Source organism: Calliopsis andreniformis, unplaced genomic scaffold (genome assembly GCF_051401765.1).
Source record: "Calliopsis andreniformis isolate RMS-2024a unplaced genomic scaffold, iyCalAndr_principal scaffold0015, whole genome shotgun sequence".
NCBI classification, from domain to species: Eukaryota; Metazoa; Arthropoda; class Insecta; order Hymenoptera; family Andrenidae; genus Calliopsis; species Calliopsis andreniformis.
The window spans coordinates 16,506,205-16,525,614 of NW_027480428.1; positions in this window are offsets into that span (position 1 = coordinate 16,506,205).

The following is a 19,410-nucleotide window of genomic DNA, read 5'->3' on the forward strand; positions in this document are numbered from 1 at the left end:
ATCGCTTTCAAACTGGTTGCAATTATTCCTGATATATGATGGAAACACTGTTGTATTTTTTTGCATTTTATGGTTCGGGCGTTCACTTCTAAGGTCCTAACTATTCAATCTGTTGGAGCAACGCCCTATGGTGAAGCCTAGCTTGCTCGGAAAGTAGAAATGACCATAAGTTTCGTACTGGTTGCAATTATTCGTTTTATACGATGGAAACACTGTTGTATTTATATTGTATTTTATGCTTCTGGCATTGACTTCTAATGCTCTAGTTATTCGATCTAGTGGAGCAACGCCCTAGAGTGAAGCCTAGGTTGCCCGGAAAGGAGAAATGACCATCACTTTAAACCTGGTTGATACTAATCTTGTTATACGATGGAAAAACTGTTGTATTTATATCGTATTTTATGCTTCTGGCGTTGACTTCTAAGGACCTAACTATTGGATCTGGTGGAGCAACGCCCTGGAGTGAATCCTAGGTTGCTCGGAATGTAGAAATGACCATAACTTTCACACTGGTTGCAATTATTCGTTTTATACGATGGAAACGCTGTTGTAGTTATATCGTATTTTATGCTTCTGGCGTTTACTTCTAAGGCCCTAGCTATTCGATCTGGTGGAGCAACGCAATAGAGTGAAGCCTAGGTTGCCCGGAACGTAGAATTGGCCATCACCCTTCAAACTGGTTGCAATTATTCCTGTTATATGATGGAAGCACTGTTGTATTTTTCTTGCATTTTATGGTTCGGGCGTTCACTTCTTAGGCCCTAACTATTCGATCTGGTGCAACAACAGCCTAGGGTGAAGCCTAGCTTGCCCGGAACGTAGAAATGACCATTACTTTCACACTGTTTGCAATTATTCCTTTTATACGATGGAAAAGCTATTGTATTTATATCGTATTTTATGCTTCTGGCGTTTACTTCTAAAGACCTAACTATTCGATCTGGAGGAGCAACGCCCTAGAGTGAATCCTAGGTTGCTGGGAATGTAGAAATGACCATAACTTTCACACTGGTTGCAATTATTCGTTTTATACGATGGAAAAACTGTTGTAGTTATATTGTATTTTATGCTTCTGGCGTTGACTTCTAAGGCCCTAGCTATTCGATCTAGTGGAGCCAGGCCCTAGAGTGAAGCCTAGGTTGCCCGGAAAGGAGAAATGACTATCACTTTCAAACTGGATGCAATTAATCTTGTTATACGATGGAAAAACTGTTGTATTTTTATTGCATTTTATGCTTCTGGCGTTCACTTCTTAGGCCCTAACTATTCGATCTGGTGGAACAACAGCCTAGGGTGAAGCCTAGCTTGCCCGGAACGTAGAAATGACCATTACTTTCACACTGTATGCAATTATTCCTTTTATACGATAGAAAAGCCGTTGTATTTATATCGTATTTTATGCTTCTGGCGTTTACTTCGAAGGACCTAACTATTCGATCTGGTGGAGCAACGCCCTAGAGTGAATCCTAGGTTGCTCGGAATGTAGAAATGATCATAACTTTCACACTGGTTGCAATTATTCGTTTTATACGATGGAATCGCTGTTGTAGTTATATCGTATTTTATGCTTCTGACGTTTACTTCTAAGGACCTAACTATTCGATCTGGTGGAGCAACGCCCTAGAGTGAATCCTAGGTTGCTCGGAATGTAGAAATGACCATAACTTTCACACTGGTTGCAATCATTCGTTTTATACGATGGAAAAGTTGTTGTATTTATATTGTATTTTATGCTTCTGGCGTTGACTTCTAAAGCACTATCTATTCGATCTGGTGGAGCATAGCCCTAGATAGAAGCCTAGTTTGCCCGGAACGTAGAAATGGCCATCACTTTCAAACTGGTTGCAATTATTCCTGTTATATGATGGAAACACTGTTGTATTTTTTTTTGCATTTTATGGTTCGGGCGTTGACTTCTAAGGCCCTAACTATTCAATCTGTTGGAGCAGCGCCCTAGGGTGAAGCCTAGGTTGTTCGGAATGTAGAAATGACCATCAGTTTCATACTGGTTGCAATTATTCGTTTTATACGATGGAAAAACTGTTGTACTTATATTGTATTTTATGCGTCTGGCGTTGACTTCTAAGGCCCTAGCTATTCGATCTGGTGGAGCAACGCAATAGAGTGAAGCCTAGGTTGCCCGGAACGTAGAATTGGCCATCACTTTCAAACTGGTTGCAATTATTCCTGTTATATGATGGAAGCACTGTTGTATTTTTTTTGCATTTTATGGTTCGGTCGTTCACTTCTAAGGTCCAAACTATTCAATCTGTTGGAGCAACGCCCTCGGGTGAAGCCTAGCTTGCTCGGAAAGTAGAAATGACCATAAGTTTCATGCTGGTTGCAATTATTCGTTTTATACGATGGAAACACTGTTGTATTTTTATTGCATTTTATGCTTCGGGCGTTGACTTCTAAGGCCCTAACTATTCAATCTGTTGGAGCAACGCCCTAGGGTGAAGCCTAGGTTGCTCGGAAAGTAGAAATGACCATCAGTTTCATACTGGTTGCAATTATTCGTTTTAAACGATGGAAAAACTGTTGTACGTATATTGTATTTTATGTTCTGGCGTTGACTTCTAAGGCCCTAGCTATTCGATCTAGTGGAGCAACGCCCTAGAGTGAAGCCTAGGATGCCCGGAAAGGAGAAATGACTATCACTTTCAAACTGGTTGCAATTAAGCTTGTTATACGATGGAAAAACTGTTGTATTTTTATTGCATTTTATGCTTCTGGCGTTCACTTCTTAGGCCCTAACTATTCGATCTGGTGGAACAACAGCCTAGGGTGAAGCCTAGCTTGCCCGGAACGTAGAAATGACCATTACTTTCACACTGTATGCAATTATTCCTTTTATACGATAGAAAAGCTGTTGTATTTATATCGTATTTTATGCTTCTGGCGTTCACTTCTTAGGCCCTAACTATTCAATCTGTTGGAGCAACGCCCTAGGGTGAAGCCTAGGTTGCTCGGAAAGTAGAAATGACCATAAGTTTCATACTGGTTGCAATTATTCGTTTTATACGATGGAAAAGCTGTTGTATTTATATTGTATTTTATGCTTCTGGCGTTGACTTCTAAGGCACTAACTATTCGATCTGGTGGAACAACGCCCGAGAGTGAAGCCTAGGTTGCTCGGAATGTAGAAATGACCATAACTTTCATACTTGTTGCAATTATTCGTTTTATACGATGGAAACGCTGTTGTATTTTTTTTTGCATTTTATGGTTCGGGCGTTGACTTCTAAGGCCCTAACTATTCAATCCGTTGGAGCAACGCCCTAGGGTGAAGCCTAGGTTGCTCGGAAAGTAGAAATGACCATAAGTTCCATACCGGTTGCAATTATTTGTTTTATACGATGGAAAAACTGTTGTATTTATATTGTATTTTATGCTTCTGGCGTTGACTTCTAAGGCACTAACTATTCGATCTGGTGGAGCAACGCAATAGAGTGAAGCCTAGGTTGCCCGGAACGTAGAATTGGCCATCACTTTCAAACTGGTTGCAATTAGTCCTGTTATATGATGGAAGCACTGTTGTATTTTTTTTGCATTTTATGGTTCGGGCGTTCACTTCTTAGGCCCTAACTATTCGATCTGGTGCAACAACAGCCTAGGGTGAAGCCTAGCTTGCCCGGAACGTAGAAATGACCATTACTTTCACACTGTTTGCAATTATTCCTTTTATACGATGGAAAAGCTATTGTATTTATATCGTATTTTATGCTTCTGGCGTTTACTTCTAAAGACCTAACTATTCGATCTGGAGGTGCAACGCCCTAGAGTGAATCCTAGGTTGCTGGGAATGTAGAAATGACCATAACTTTCACACTGGTTGCAATTATTCGTTTTATACGATGGAAACGCTGTTGTATTTATATCGTATTTTATGCTTCTGGCGTTTACTTCTAAGGACCTAACTACTCGATCTGGTGGAGCAACGCCCTAGAGTGAATCCTAGGTTGCTCGGAATGTAGAAATGACCATAACCTTCACACTGGTTGCAATTATTCGTTTTATACGATGGAAACGCTGTTGTAGTTATATCGTATTTTATGCTTCTGGCGTTTACTTCTAAGGACCTAACTATTCGATCTGGTGGAGCAACGCCCTAGAGTGAATCCTAGGTTGCTCGGAATGTAGAAATGACCATAACTTTCACACTTGTTGCAATTATTCGTTTTATACGATGGAAAAGCTGTTGTATTTATATTGTATTTTATGCTTCTGGCGTTGACTTCTAAGGCACTAACTATTCGATCTGTTGGAGCAACGCCCTAGAGTGAAGCCTAGGTTGCCCGGAACGTAGGATGGGCCATCACTTTCAAACTGGTCGCAATTATTCCTGTTATATGATGGAAACACTGTTGTATTTTTTTTGCATTTTATGGCTCGGGCGTAGAGTTCTAAGGCCCTAACTATTCAATCTGTTGGAGCAACGCCCTAGGGTGAAGCCTAGGTTGCTAGGAAAGCAGAAATGACCATAAGTTTCATACTGGTTGCAATTATTCGTTTTATACGATGGAAAAGCTGTTGTATTTATATTGTAATTTATGCTTCTGGCGTTGACTTCTAAGGCACTAACTATTCGATATGGTGGAGCAACGCCCTAGAGTGAAGCCTACGTTGCCCGGAACGCAGAATTGGCCATCACTTTCCAAATTGGTTGCAATTATTCCTGTTATATGATGGAAACACTGTTGTATTTTTTTTGCATTTTATGGTTCGGGCGTTGACTTCCAAGGCCCTAACTATTCAATCTGTTGGAGCAAGGCCCTAGGGTGAAGCCTAGGTTGCTCGGAAAGTAGAAATGACCATAAGTTTCATACTGGTTGCAATTATTCGTTTTATACGATGGAAAAACTGTTGTATTTATATTTTAATTTATGCTTCTGGCGTTGACTTCTAAGGCACTAACTATTCGATCTGGTGGAGCAACGCCCTAGATAGAATCCTAGTTTGCCCGGAACGTAGAATTGGCCATCGCTTTCAAACTGGTTGCAATTATTCCTGATATATGATGGAAACACTGTTGTATTTTTTTGCATTTTATGGTTCGGGCGTTCACTTCTAAGGTCCTAACTATTCAATCTGTTGGAGCAACGCCCTATGGTGATGCCTAGCTTGCTCGGAAAGTAGAAATGACCATAAGTTTCGTACTGGTTGCAATTATTCGTTTTATACGATGGAAACACTGTTGTATTTATATTGTATTTTATGCTTCTGGCGTTGACTTCTAAGGCTCTAGCTATTCGATCTAGTGGAGCAACGCCCTAGAGTGAAGCCTAGGTTGCCCGGAAAGGAGAAATGACCATCACTTTCAACCTGGTTGATACTAATCTTGTTATACGATGGAAAAACTGTTGTATTTATATCGTATTTTATGCTTCTGGCGTTGACTTCTAAGGATCCAACTATTGGATCTGGTGGAGCAACGCCCTGGAGTGAATCCTAGGTTGCTCGGAATGTAGAAATGACCATAACTTTCACACTGGTTGCAATTATTCGTTTTATACGATGGAAACGCTGTTGTAGTTATATCGTATTTTATGCTTCTGGCGTTGACTTCTAAGGCACTGACTATTCGATCTGTTGGAGCAACGCCCTAGAGTGAAGCCTAGGTTGCCCGGAACGCAGAATTGGCCATCACTTTCAAACTGGTCGAAATTATTCCTGTTATATGATGGAAACACTGTTGTATTTTTTTTGTATTTTATGGTTCGGGCGTAGACTTCTAAGGCCCGAACTATTCGATCTAGTGGAGCAACGCCCTAGAGTGAAGCCTAGGTTGCCCGGAAAGGAGAAATGACTATCACTTTCAAACTGGTTGCAATTAATCTTGTTATACGATGGAAAAACTGTTGTATTTTTATTGCATTTTATGCTTCTGGCGTTCACTTCTTAGGCCCTAACTATTCGATCTGGTGGAACAACAGCCTAGGGTGAAGCCTAGCTTGCCCGGAACGTAGAAATGACCATTACTTTCACACTGTATGCAATTATTCCTTTTATACGATGGAAAAGCTGTTGTATTTATATCGTATTTTATGCTTCTGGCGTTTACTTCGAAGGACCTAACTATTCGATCTGGTGGAGCAACGCCCTAGAGTGAATCCTAGGTTGCTCGGAATGTAGAAATGACCATAACTTTCACACTGGTTGCAATTATTCGTTTTATACGATGGAAACGCTGTTGTAGTTATATCGTATTTTATGCTTCTGACGTTTACTTCTAAGGACCTAACTATTCGATCTGGTGGAGCAACGCCCTAGGGTGAAGCCTAGGTTGCTCGGAATGTAGAAATGACCATCAGTTTCATACTGGTTGAAATTATTCGTTTTATACGATGGAAAAACTGTTGTACTTATATTGTATTTTATGCTTCTGGCGTTGACTTCTAAGGCCCTAGCTATTCGATCTAGTGGAGGAACGCCCTAGAGTGAAGCCTAGGTTGCCCGGAACGTAGAATTGGCCATCACTTTCAAACTGGTCGAAATTATTCCTGTTATATGATGGAAACACTGTTGTACTTTTTTTGTATTTTATGGTTCGGGCGTAGACTTCTAAGGCCCGAACTATTCGATCTAGTGGAGCAACGCCCTAGAGTGAAGCCTAGGTTGCCCGGAAAGGAGAAATGACTATCACTTTCAAACTGGTTGCAATTAATCTTGTTATACGATGGAAAAACTGTTGTATTTTTATTGCATTTTATGCTTCTGGCGTTCACTTCTTAGGCCCTAACTATTCGATCTCGTGGAACAACAGCCTAGGGTGAAGCCTAGCTTGCCCGGAACGTAGAAATGACCATTACTTTCACACTGTATGCAATTATTCCTTTTATACGATGGAAAAGCTGTTGTATTTATATCGTATTTTATGCTTCTGACGTTTACTTCGAAGGACCTAACTATTCGATCTGGTGGAGCAACGGCCTAGAGTGAATCCTAGGTTGCTCGGAATGTAGAAATGACCATAGCTTTCACACTGGTTGCAATTATTCGTTTTATACGATGGAAACGCTGTTTTAGTTATATCGTATTTTATGCTTCGGGCGTTGACTTCTAAGGCCCTAACTATTCAATCTGTTGGAGTAACGCCCTAGGGTGAAGCCTAGGTTGCTCGGAAAGTAGAAATGACCATCAGTTTCATACTGGTTGCAATTATTCGTTTTATACGATGGAAAAACTGTTGTATTTATATTGCATTTTATGCTTCTGGCGTTGACTTCTAAGGCCCTAGCTATTCGATCTAGTGGAGCAACGCCTCAGAGTGAAGCCTAGGTTGCCCGGAAAGGAGAAATGACCATCACATTCAAACTGGTTGCAATTCATCTTGTTATACGATGGAAAAACTGTTGTATTTTTATTGCATTTTATGCTTCTGGCGTTCACTTCTTAGGCCCTAACTATTCCATCTGGTGGAGCAACGCCCTAGAGTGAATCCTAGGTTGCTCGAAATGTAGAAATGACCATAACTTTCACACTGGTTGCAATTATTCGTTTTATACGATGGAAACGCTGTTGTAGTTATATTGTATTTTATGCTTCTGGCGTTTACTTCTAAGGACCTAACTATTCGATCTGGTGGAGCAACGCCCTAGAGTGAATCCTAGGTTGCTCGGAATGTAGACATGACCATAACTTTCACACTGGTTGCAATCATTCGTTTTATACGATGGAAAAGCTGTTGTATTTATATTGTATTTTATGCTTCTGGCGTTGACTTCTAAGGCACTATCTATTCGATCTGGTGGAGCATAGCCCTAGATAGAAGCCTAGTTTGCCCGGAACGTAGAATTGGCCATCACTTTCAAACTGGTTGCAATTATTCCTGTTATATGATGGAAACACTGTTGTATTTTTTTTGCATTTTATGGTTCGGTCGTTCACTTCTAAGGTCCTAACTATTCAATCTGTTGGAGCAACGCCCCAGGGTGAAGCCTAGGTTGCTAGGAAAGTAGAAATGACCATAAGTTTCATACTGGTTGCAATTATTCGTTTTATACGATGGAAAAGCTGTTGTATTTATATTGTATTTTATGCTTCTGGCTTTGACTTCTAAGGCACTAGCTATTCGATCTGGTGGAGCAACGCCCTAGAGTGAATCCTAGGTTGCTCGGAATGTAGAAATGACCACTACTTTCACACTGTTTGCAATTGTTCATTTAATACGATGGAAAAGCTGTTGTATTTATATCGTATTTTATGCTTCGGGCGATGACTTCTTAGGCCCTAACATTTCGGTCTGGTGGAGCAACACCCTAGAGTGAAGCCTAGGTTGCTCGGAATGTAGAAATGACCATAACTTTCACACTGGTTGCAATTATTCGTTTTATACGATGGAAACGCTGTTGTATTTATATTGTACTTTATGCCTCTGGCGTTTACTTCTAAGGCCCTAGCTGTTCGATCTAGTCGAGCAACGCCCTAGAGTGACGCCTAGGGTGCCCGGAACGTAGAAATGACCATTACTTTCACACTGGTTATAATTATTCGTTTTATACGATGGAAAAGCGGTTGTATTTATGTATATCGTATTTTATGCTTCTGGCGTTGACTTCTTAGGCCGTAACTATTCGGTCTGGTGGAGCAACGCCCTGGAGTGAAACCTAGGTTGCCCGGAACGTAGAATTGGCCATCACTTTCAAACTGGTTGCAATTATTCCTGTTATATGATGGAAACACTGTTGTATTTTTTTTGCATTTTATAGTTCGGGCGTTGACTTCTAAGGCCCTAACTATTCAATCTGTTGGAGCAACGCCCTAGGGTGAAGCCTAGGTTGCTCGGAAAGTAGAAATGTCCATAAGTTTCATACTGGTTGCAATTATTCGTTTTATGCGATGGAAAAACTGTTGTATTTATATTGTATTTTATGCTTCTGGCGTTGACTTCTAAGGCCCTAACTATTCGATCTGGTGGAGCAACGCCCTAGAGTGAAGCCTAGGTTGCCCGGAACGTAGAATTGGCTATCACTTTCAAATTGGTTGCATTTATTCCTGTTATATGATGGAAGCACTGTTGTATTTTTATTGCATTTTATGCTTCGGGCCTTGACTTCTAAGGCCCTAACTATTCAATCTGTTGGAGCAACGCCCTAGGGTGAAGCCTCGGTTGCGAGGAAAGTAGAAATGTCCATAAGTTTCATACTGGTTGCAATTATTCGTTTTATGCGATGGAAAAACTGTTGTATTTATATTGTATTTTATGCTTCTGGCGTTGACTTCTAAGGCACTAACTATTCGATATGGTGGAGCAACGCAATAGAGTGAAGCCTAGGTTGCCCGGAACGTAGAATTGGCCATCACTTTCAAACTGGTTGCAATTATTCCTGTTATATGATGGAAACACTGTTGTATTTTTTTTGCATTTGATTGTTCGGGCGTTGACTTCTAAGGCCCGAACTATTCAACCTGTTGGAGCAACGCCCTAGGGTGAAGCCTCGGTTTCCCGGAACGTAGAAATGACCATAGCTTTCACACTGGTTACAATTATTCGTTTTACACGATGGAAAAGCTGTTGTATTTATATCGTATTTTATGCTTCTGGCGTTGACTTCTTAGGCCCTAACTATTCGATCTGGGGGAACAACGCCCTAGAGTGAAGCCTAGGTTGCCCGGAACGTAGAAATGACCATAACTTTTAAACTGGTAGCAATTATTCGTTTTATACAATGGAAAAACTGTTCTATTTATTTTGTATTTAATGCTTCGGGCGTTGGCTTCTAAGGCCCTAACTGTTTTTCCTGGTGGAGCAACGCCCTGGAGTGAAGCCTAGGTTGCCCGGAACGTAGAAATGACCATAACTTTCACACTGGTTGCTATTATTCGTTTTATACGATGGAAACGCTGTTGTGTATATATTGTACTTTATGCCTCTGGCGTTGACTTCTAAGGCTGTAGCTATTAGATGTGGTGGTGCAACGCCCTAGAGTGACGCCTAGGGTGCTCGCAACGTAGAAATGACCATTACTTTCACACTGGTTGCAATTATTCGTTTTATACGACGGAAAAGCTGTTGTATTTATATCGTATTTTATGCTTCTGGCGTTGACTGCTTAGTCCGTAACTATTCGGTCCGGTGGAGCAACGCCCTGGAGTGAAACCTAGGTTGCCCGGAACGTAGAATTGGCCATCACTTTCATACTGGTTGCAATTATTCGTTTTATACGATGGTAACACTGTTGTATTTTTTTTGCATTTTATGGTTCGGGCGTAGAGTTCTAAGGCCCTAACTATTCAATCTGTTGGAGCTACGCCCTAGGGTGAAGCCTAGGTTGCTCGGAAAGTAGAAATGACCATAAGTTTCATACTGGTTGCAACTGTTCCTGTTATATTATGGAAACACTGTTGTATTTTTATTGCATTTTATGCTTCGAGCGTTGACATCTAAGGCCCTAACTATTCAATCTGTTGGACCGACGCCCTAGGGCGAAGCCTAGGTTGCTCGGAAAGTAGAAATGACCATACGTTTCATACTGGTTGCAATTATTCGTTTTATACGATGGAAAAGCTGTTGTATTTATATTGTATTTTATGCTTCTGGCGTTGACTTCTAAGGCACTAACTATTCGATCTGGTGGAGCAACGCCCTAGAGTGAAGCATAGGTTGCTCGGAATGTAGAAATGACCATGACTTTCATACTTGTTGCAATTATTCGTTTTATACGATGGAAACACTGTTGTATTTTTTTTGCATTTTATGGTTCGGGCGTTGACTTCTAAGGCCCTAACTATTCAATCCGTTGGAGCAACGCCCTAGGGTGAAGCCTAGGTTGCTCGGAAAGTAGAAATGACCATAAGTTTCATACTGGTTGCAATTATTTGTTTTATACGATGGAAAAACTGTTGTATTTATATTGTATTTTATGCTTCTGGCGTTGACTTCTAAGGCACTAACTATTCGATCTGGTGGAGCAACGCCCTAGAGTGAATCCTAGGTTGCTCGGAATGTAGAAATGACCATAACTTTCACACTTGTTGCAATTATTCGTTTTATACGATGGAAACGCTGTTGTATTTATATCGTATTTTATGCTTCTGGCGTTTACTTCTAAGGACCATAACTATTCGATCTGGTGGAGCAACGACCTGGAGTGAATCCTAGGTTGCTCGGAATGTAGAAATGACCATAACTTTCACACTGGTTGCAATTATTCGTTTTATACGATGGAAACGCTGTTGAATTTATATTGTACTTTATGCCTCTGGCGTTGACTTCTAAGGCCGTAGCTATTAGATGTGGTGGAGCAACGCCCTAGAGTGACGCCTAGGGTGCTCGGAACGTAGAAATGACCATTACTTTCACACTGGTTGCAATTATTCGTTTTATACGATGGAAAAGACGTTGTATTTATATTGTATTTTATGCTCATGGCGTTGACTTCTTAGTCCGTAACTATTCGGTCTGGTGGAGCAACGCCCTGGAGTGGAACCTAGGTTGCCCGAAACGTAGAATTGGCCATCACTTTCAAACTGGTTGCAATTACTCCTGTTATATGATGGAAACACTGTTGTATTTTTTTTGCATTTTATGGTTCGGGCGTTGACTTCTAAGGCCCTAACTGTTCAGTCCGTTTGAGCATCGCCCTAGGGTGAAGCCTAGGTTGCTCGGAAAGTAGAAATGACCATAAGTTTCATACTGGTTGCAATTATTCGTTTTATACGATGGAAAAGCTGTTGTATTTATATTGTATTTTATGCTTCTGGCGTTGACTTCTAAGGCACTAACTATTCGATCTGGTGGAGCAACGCCCTAGAGTGAAGCCTAGGATGCCCGGAACGTAGAATTGGCCATCACTTTCAAACTGGTTACAATTATTCCTGTTATATGATGGAAACACTGTTGTATTTTTATTGTATTTTATGCTTCAGACGTAGGCTTCTTAATCCGTAGCTATACGATATGGTGGAGCACCGCCCTAGAGTGAAGCCTAGATTGCTCGGAACGTAGAAATGACCACTACTTTCACACTGTTTGCAATTATTCATTTAATACGATGGAAAAGCTGTTGTATTTATATCGTATTTTATGCTTCGGGCGATGACTTCTTAGGCCCTAACATTTCGGTCTGGTGGAGCAACACCCTAGAGTGAAGCCTAGGTTGCTCGGAATGTAGAAATGACCATAACTTTCACACTGGTTGCAATTATTCGTTTTATACGATGGAAACGCTGTTGTATTTATATTGTACTTTATGCCTCTGGCGTTTACTTCTAAGGCCCTAGCTGTTCGATCTAGTCGAGCAACGCCCTAGAGTGACGCCTAGGGTGCCCGGAACGTAGAAATGACCATTACTTTCACACTGGTTATAATTATTCGTTTTATACGATGGAAAAGCGGTTGTATTTATGTATATCGTATTTTATGCTTCTGGCGTTGACTTCTTAGGCCGTAACTATTCGGTCTGGTGGAGCAACGCCCTGGAGTGAAACCTAGGTTGCCCGGAACGTAGAATTGGCCATCACTTTCAAGCTGGTTGCAATTGTTCCTGTTATATGATGGAAACACTGTTGTATTTTTTGTGCATTTTATAGTTCGGGCGTTGACTTCTAAGGCCCTAACTATTCAATCTGTTGGAGCAACGCCCTAGGGTGAAGCCTAGGTTGCTCGGAAAGTAGAAATGTCCATAAGTTTCATACTGGTTGCAGTTATTCGTTTTATGCGATGGAAAAACTGTTGTATTTATATTGTATTTTACGCTTCTGGCGTTGACTTCTAAGGCCCTAACTATTCGATCTGGTGGAGCAACGCCCTAGAGTGAAGCCTAGGTTGCTCGGAACGTAGAATTGGCCATCACTTTCAAACTGGTTGCAATTACTCCTGTTATATGATGGAAACACTGTTGTATTTTTATTGCATTTTATGCTTCGGGCCTTGACTTCTAAGGCCCTAACTATTCAATCTGTTGGAGCAACGCCCTAGGGTGAAGCCTCGGTTGCGAGGAAAGTAGAAATGTCCATAAGTTTCATACTGGTTGCAATTATTCGTTTTATGCGATGGAAAAACTGTTGTATTTATATTGTATTTTATGCTTCTGGCGTTGACTTCTAAGGCACTAACTATTCGATATGGTGGAGCAACGCAATAGAGTGAAGCCTAGGTTGCCCGGAACGTAGAATTGGCCATCACTTTCAAACTGGTTGCAATTATTCCTGTTATATGATGGAAACACTGTTGTATTTTTTTTGCATTTGATTGTTCGGGCGTTGACTTCTAAGGCCCGAACTATTCAACCTGTTGGAGCAACGCCCTAGGGTGAAGCCTAGGTTTCCCGGAACGTAGAAATGACCATAGCTTTCACACTGGTTACAATTATTCGTTTTACACGATGGAAAAGCTGTTGTATTTATATCGTATTTTATGCTTCTGGCGTTGACTTCTTAGGCCCTAACTATTCGATCTGGGGGAACAACGCCCTAGAGTGAAGCCTAGGTTGCCCGGAACGTAGAAATGACCATAACTTTTAAACTGGTAGCAATTATTCGTTTTATACAATGGAAAAACTGTTCTATTTATTTTGTATTTAATGCTTCGGGCGTTGGCTTCTAAGGCCCTAACTGTTTTTCCTGGTGGAGCTACGCCCTGGAGTGAAGCCTAGGTTGCCCGGAACGTAGAAATGACCATAACTTTCACACTGGTTGCTATTATTCGTTTTATACGATGGAAAGACTGTTATATTTATATTGCATTTTATGCTTCTGGCGTTGACTTATAAGGCCGTAGCTATTAGATGTGGTGGAGCAACGCCCTAGAGTGACGCCTAGGGTGCTCGGAACGTGGAAATGACCATTACTTTCACACTGGTCGCAATTATTCGTTTTATACGATGGAAAAGCTGTTGTATTTATATCGTATTTTATGCTTCTGGCGTTGACTTCTAAGGACCTAACTATTCGATCTGGTGGAGCAACGCACTAGAGTGAATCCTAGGTTGCCCGGAACGTAGAAATGACCATAACTTTTATACTGGTAGCAATTATTCGTTTTATACAATGGAAAAACTGTTCTATTTATATTGTATTTAATGCTTCGGGCGTTGGCTTCTAAGGCCCTAACTGTTTGATCTGGTGGAGCAACGCCCTAGAGTGAAGCCTAGGTTGCCCGGAACGTAGAAATGACCATAACCTATCACACTGGTTGCTATTATTCGTTTTATGCGATGGAAAAACTGTTATATTTATATTGTATTTTATGCTTCTGGCGTTGACTTCTTAGGCCCTAGCTATTCGATCTGGTGGAACAACGCCCTAGAGTGAAGCCTAGGTTGCCTGGAACGTAGAAATGACCATCACTTTCACACGGGTTGCAGTTATTCGTTTTATACGATGGAAAAGCTGTTGCATCTTTATTGTATTTTATTCATCTGGGGTTAACATCTAAGGCTGTAGCTATTAGATGTGGTGGAACAACGCCCTAGGGTGAAGCCTAGGTTGCCCGGAACGTAGAAATGACCGTAACTTTTACACCGGTAGCAATAATTCGTTTTATACAATGGAAAAACCGTTCTATTTATTTGGTATTTTATGCTTCGGGCGTTGACTTCTAAGCTCCTAACTATTCAACCTGTTGGAGCGACGCCCTAGGGTGAAGCCAAGGTTGCCCGGAAAGTATAAATGACCATAACTTTCAAACTGGTTGCAATTATTCGTTTTATACGATGGAAAAGCTGTTGCATCTTTATTGTATTTTATTCATCTGGGGTTGACTTCTAAGGCCGTAGCTATTAGATGTGGTGGAGCAGCGCCCTAGGGTGACGCCTAGGTTGCCCGGAACGTAGAAATGACCATTACTTTCACAATGTTTGCAATTATACATTTTATACGATGGAAAAACTGTTGTACTTATATTGTATTTTATTTTTCTGGCGTTGACTTCTTAGGCCCTAACCACTCGATCTGGTGGAACAACGCCCTAGAGTGAAGCCTAGGTTGCCCGGAACGTAGAAATGACCATAACTTTCACACTGGTTGCAATTATTCGTTTTATACGATGGAAAAGCTGTTGCATCTTTATTGTATTTTATTCATCTGGCGTTGACTTCTAAGGCCGTAGCTATTGGATGTGGTGGAGCAACGCCCTAGAGTGACGCCTAGGGTGCTCGGAACGTAGAAATGACCATTACTTACACACTGGTTGCAATTATTCGTTTTATACGATGGAAAAGCTGTTGTATTTATATCGTATTTTATGCTTCTGGCGTTGACTTCTTTGGCCGTAACTATTCGATCTTGTGGAGCAACGCACTGGAGTGAAACCTAGGTTGCCCGGAACGTAGAATTGGCCATCACTTTCGAACTGGTTGCAATTGTTCCTGTTATATGATCTAACCACTGTTGTTTTTTTTTGCATTTTATGGTTTGGGCGTTGACTTGTAAGGCCCTAACTATTCAATCTGTTGGAGCAACGCCCTAGGGTGAAGCCTAGGTTGCTCGGAAAGTAGAAATGACCATAAGTTTCATACTGGTTGCAATTATTCGTTTTATACGATGGAAAAACTGTTGTATTTATATTGTATTTTATGCTTCTGGCGTTGACTTCTAAGGAACTAACTATTCGATATGGTGTAGCAACGCCCTAGAGTGAAGCCTAGGATGCCCGGAACGTAGAATTGGCCATCACTTTCAAACTGGTTGCAATTATTCCTGTTATATGATGGCAACACTGTTGTATTTTTATTGTGTTTTATGCTTCAGACGTAGGCTTCTTAATCAGTAGCTATTCGAGATGGTGGAGCACCGCCCTAGAGTGTAGCCTAGATTGCTCGGAACGTAGAAATGACCACTACTTTCACACTGTTTGCAATTATTCATTTAATACGATGGAAAAGCTGTTGTATTTATATCGTATTTTATGCTTCGGACGATGACTTCTTAGGCCCTAACATTTCGATCTGGTGGAGCAACGCCCTAGAGTGAAGCCTAGGTTGCTCGGAAGGTAGAAATGACCTTAACTTTCACACTGGTTGCAATTATTCGTTTTATACGATGGAAACGCTGTTGTATTTATATTGTATTTTATGCCTCTGGCGTTGACTTCTAAGGCCGTAGCTATTAGATGTGGTGGAGCAACGCCCTAGAGTGACGCCTACGGTGCTCGGAACGTAGAAATGACCATTACTTTCACACTGGTTGCAATTATTCGTTTTATACGATGGAAAAGCAGTTGTATTTATATCGTATTTTATGCTTCTGGCGTTGACTTCTTAGGCCGTAACTATGCGGTCTGGTGGAGCAACGCCCTGGAGTGAAACCTAGGTTGCCCGGAACGTAGAATTGGCCAACACTTTCAAACTGGTTCCAATTATTCCTGTTATATGATGGAAACACTGTTGTATTTTTTTTGCATTTTATGGTTCGGGCGTTGACTTCTTATGCCCTAACTATTCAATCTGTTGGAGCAACGCCCTAGGGTGAAGCCTCGGTTGCTCGGAAAGTAGAAATGACCATAAGTTTCATACTGGTTGCAATTATTCGTTTTATACGATGGAAAATCTGTTGTATTTATATTGTATTACATGATTCTGGCGTTGACTTCTAAGGCACTAACTATTCGATCTGGTGGAGCAACGCCCTAGAGTGAAGCCTAGGTTGCCCGGAACGTAGAATTGGCCATCACTTTCAAACTGGTTGCAATTATTCCTGTTATATGATGGAAACACTGTTGTATTTTTATTGCATTTTATGCTTCGGGCGTTGACTTCTAAGGCGCTAACTATTCAATCTGTTGGAGCAACGCCCTAGGGTGAAGCCTAGGTTGCTCGGAAAGTGGAAATGACCATAAGTTTCATACTGGTTGCAATTATTCGTTTTATACGATGGAAAAACTGTTGTATTTATATTGTATTTTATGCTTCTGGCGTTGACTTCTAAGCCCCTAGCTGTTCGATCTAGTGGAGCAACGCCCTAGAGTGACGCCTACGGTGCTCGGAACGTAGAAATGACCATTACTTTCACACTGGTTGCAATTATTCGTTTTATACGATGGAAAAGCAGTTGTATTTATATCGTAGTTTATGCTTCTGTCGTTGACTTCTTAGGCCGTAACTATGCGGTCTAGTGGAGCAACGCCCTGGAGTGAAACCTAGGTTGCCCGGAACGTAGAATTGGAAATCACTTTCAAACTGGTTGCAATTATTCCTGTTACATGATGGAAACACTGTTGTATTTTTTTTGCATTTTATGGTTCGGGCGTTGACTTCTTATGCCCTAACTATTCAATCTGTTGGAGCAACGCCCTAGGGTGAAGCCTCGGTTGCGAGGAAAGTAGAAATGTCCATAAGTTTCATACTGGTTGCAATTATTCGTTTTATGCGATGGAAAAACTGTTGTATTTATATTGTATTTTATGCTTCTGGCGTTGACTTCTAAGGCACTGACTATTCGATATGGTGGAGCAACGCAATAGAGTGAAGCCTAGGTTGCCCGGAACGTAGAATTGGCCATCACTTTCAAACTGGTTGCAATTATTCCTGTTATATGATGGAAACACTGTTGTATTTTTTTTGCATTTGATTGTTCGGGCGTTGACTTCTAAGGCCCGAACTATTCAACCTGTTGGAGCAACGCCCTAGGGTGAAGCCTAGGTTTCCCGGAACGTAGAAATGACCATAGCTTTCACACTGGTTACAATTATTCGTTTTACACGATGGAAAAGCTGTTGTATTTATATCGTATTTTATGCTTCTGGCGTTGACTTCTTAGGCCCTAACTATTCGATCTGGGGGAACAACGCCCTAGAGTGAAGCCTAGGTTGCCCGGAACGTAGAAATGACCATAACTTTTACACTGGTAGCAATTATTCGTTTTATACAATGGAAAAACTGTTCTATTTATTTTGTATTTAATGCTTCGGGCGTTGGCTTCTAAGGCCCTAACTGTTTTTCCTGGTGGAGCAACGCCCTGGAGTGAAGCCTAGGTCGCTCGGAATGTAGAAATGACCATAACTTTCACACTGGTTGCAATTATTCGTTTTATACGATGGAAACTCTGTTGCATTTATATTGTATTTTATGCCTCTGGCGTTGACTTCTAAGGCCGTAGCCATTAGATGTGGTGGAGCAACGCCCTAGAGTGACGCCTAGGGTGCTCGGAACGTAGAAATGACCTTTACTTTCACACTGGTTGCAATTATTCGTTTTATACGATGGAGAAGCTGTTGTATTTATATCGTATTTTATGCTTCGGGCGTTGACTTCTTAGGCCCTAACATTTCGATCTAGTGGAGCAACGCCCTACAGTGAAGCCTAGGTTGCCCGGAACGTAGATATGACCATAACCTTCACACAGGTTGCAATTATTCGTTTTATACGGTGTAAAGGCTGTTGTATTTATTTTGTATTTTATTCTTCTGGTGTTGACGTCTTAGGCCCTAACTATTCGATCTGGAGGAACAACGCCGTAGAGTGAAGCCTAGGATGCCCGGAACGTAGAAATGACCATTACTTTCACACTGTTTGCAATTACTCCTTTTATACGATGGAAAAGCTGTTGTATATATATCGTATTTTATGCTTCTGGCGTTTACTTCTAAGGACCTAACTATTCGATCTGGTGGAGCAACGCCCTAGAGTGAAGCCTAGGTTGCTCGGAATGTAGAAATGACCATAACTTTCACACTGGTTGCAATTATTCGTTTTATACGATGGAAACTCTGTTGCATTTATATTGTATTTTATGCCTCTGGCGTTGACTTCTAAGGCCGTAGCCATTAGATGTGGTGGAGCAACGCCCTAGAGTGACGCCTAGGGTGCTCGGAACGTAGAAATGACCTTTACTTTCACACTGGTTGCAATTATTCGTTTTATACGATGGAAAAGCTGTTGTATTTATATCGTATTTTATGCTTCGGGCGATGACTGCTTAGGCCCTAACATTTCGATCTGGTGGAGCAACGCCCTAGAGTGAAGCCTAGGTTGCTCGGAATGTAGAAATGACCTTAACTTTCACACTGGTTGTAATTATTCGGTTTATACGATGGAAACGCTGTTGTATTTATATTGTAATTTATGCCTCTGGCGTTGACTTCTAAGGCCGTAGCTATTAGATGTGGTGGTGCAACGCCCTAGAGTGACGCCTACGGTGCTCGGAACGTAGAAATGTCCATTACTTTCACACTGGTTGCAATTATTCGTTTTATACGATGGAAAAGCAGTTGTATTTATATCGTATTTTAAGCTTCTGGCGTTGACTTCTTAGGCCGTAACTATGCGGTCTGGTGGAGCAACGCCCTGGAGTGAAACCTAGGTTGCCCGGGACGTAGAATGGCCATCACTTTCAAACTGGTTGCAATTCTTCCTGTTATATGATGGAAACACTGTTGTATTTTTTTTGCATTTTATGGTTCGGGCGTTGATTTCTTATGCCCTAACTATTCAATCTGTTGGAGCAACGCCCTAGGGTGAAGCCTCGGTT